Raw genomic sequence first — 1,890 nt, 5'->3', positions numbered from 1 at the left:
GTAATTATACTCTAGATATATTTCTTTTTATAAACTATATACTAATTATATATAATAAAAGAAATTAAAAAAAACTTTCTTTAAATTACTTACTATAAATATAGTACTTAAATAATAATAATAATATACCTATAAAGAGTAATAGTAATAAGAACTTCTTAAGTAAACTTAGAAGTAAACTTAAATATAAACTTAGAAGTAGTAATAGATAAGCTATAGAGCTATTAGGCTGTAAAAATAGTAAAATTTTCTTAATTCTAGAGTTTAAAAGAAAAATAGACTTTCTAAAAAATAAATACTAATAGTAATAATTAGAAAGAACTTATTAGAATAAGTAGAGAATAAAATATAGAGCGTAGTAAAATATTAGATAATAGTCTTTTTGTTAGCTATAAAAGTAGATTAAAAAATTTAGTACTATATAAAGAAAGTTTAGTTAGTAATTAACTTAAGTTATAGTATAGAAATAAGTAATTTAAAAAAGATTATATAAAACTTTATATATAAAAAATATCTTTTAATTTTTTTATTAATACTTTTATACACTTTAGAAATTCTAGAAATTTACTATTATATCTACTAAGTATAAAGAACTTTCTATACTTTACTTCTTTTTTATACTTAATATATATACTCTAGTTCTTATAAGAACTTAACTATTACTACTTAAAAATATTTTAAAATATACTTATTTAGTAAGCTTTACTTATTTTATATAAGCTTATTAAACTATTAAATTCTTTATAGAAACTCTAAGATAAAGAACTAATAGTATATATAGCTATAAGAATAAAGCGAAAGAAAAGCTTCTATTAAAATAGTAAAAAGTAAATAAATATAAATATTACTAATAAAAAATACTTTATTATTCTTTTATAAAGCGTATAAGGTTATAAACTATTAGTAAAAGTGTAAGTAGTAATTAGCCTAATTAAAAACGCCTATAATTAGCTATACTTATTTATAGTAAGTATAGTAATTATAGAAGTTAGTGTTTTATATATACGTAGAGTAGATAGATATAATATTTTATATTAACTTACTACTATAAGTAGAGTAAGAAATACTAAAATTTAAAATAGTACTCTACTTATAGTAGTAAGCTTATATAATTTAATATATTAGGCTACTCTAATAGTTTAGATAAGAGTAAAAAATTTAGATAGAAGTAGTGTAATAAGTATATAGCGTAAAATATAACTTAAATAATTAGGCTAGCGTAGACTATAAAGCTAATATAGCTTTATACTTAAAAGAAATATAAATACTATCTACTAGTAAAGCTATATTAGATTCTAGTCTTATATATTATAAGTATATACTATATTAGTTTAATAACTATTTTTTCTAATATTAATATAGTTATAGAGAAATAGTTTTATTAGCTTAGTATATTAGATAAATAGCTAAATAACTAAGAGCTAGTAGTCTTTAATAAGTGTAACTTTATTTAACTTATTATAAGTAATATATTTCTTAGCTAAATATAGATAGCGCTTTACTAGCTATATAGAGTAGTATATATATAGTATAGTATTAGGCTATTCTAATAAACGCGTAATAATAAATAGAATAGATAGTTAGTATACTTAGCACTAGTTTAATTAAGCTAATATTACTAGACTTTTAAATAATTATATATAAAATATAAGTTACTAGAAGTTATATAGGTAGCTTATATTTATCTTTAAGATTATCTAAACTTATCTTAGAGAGTTACTAGTTATTATTAACTTACTTAGTTTTCTTTTTTATATAACGCAATTATATAAAACTAGTACTAGAACTTATTTATAGTCTAGATAGCTATTAGTAATATATAAAAAAAATAAAGTAGTTAGCGTATTACAATTATATATATAGTAATTATTATAAGTATTAGAAGTAGTA

The sequence above is a fragment of the Alternaria novae-zelandiae genome, assembly GCF_023758075.1.
Source record: "Alternaria novae-zelandiae strain BMP 2774 chromosome Unknown scaffold_17, whole genome shotgun sequence".
NCBI classification, from domain to species: Eukaryota; Fungi; Ascomycota; class Dothideomycetes; order Pleosporales; family Pleosporaceae; genus Alternaria; species Alternaria novae-zelandiae.
This window is presented reverse-complemented; position numbering follows the sequence as displayed.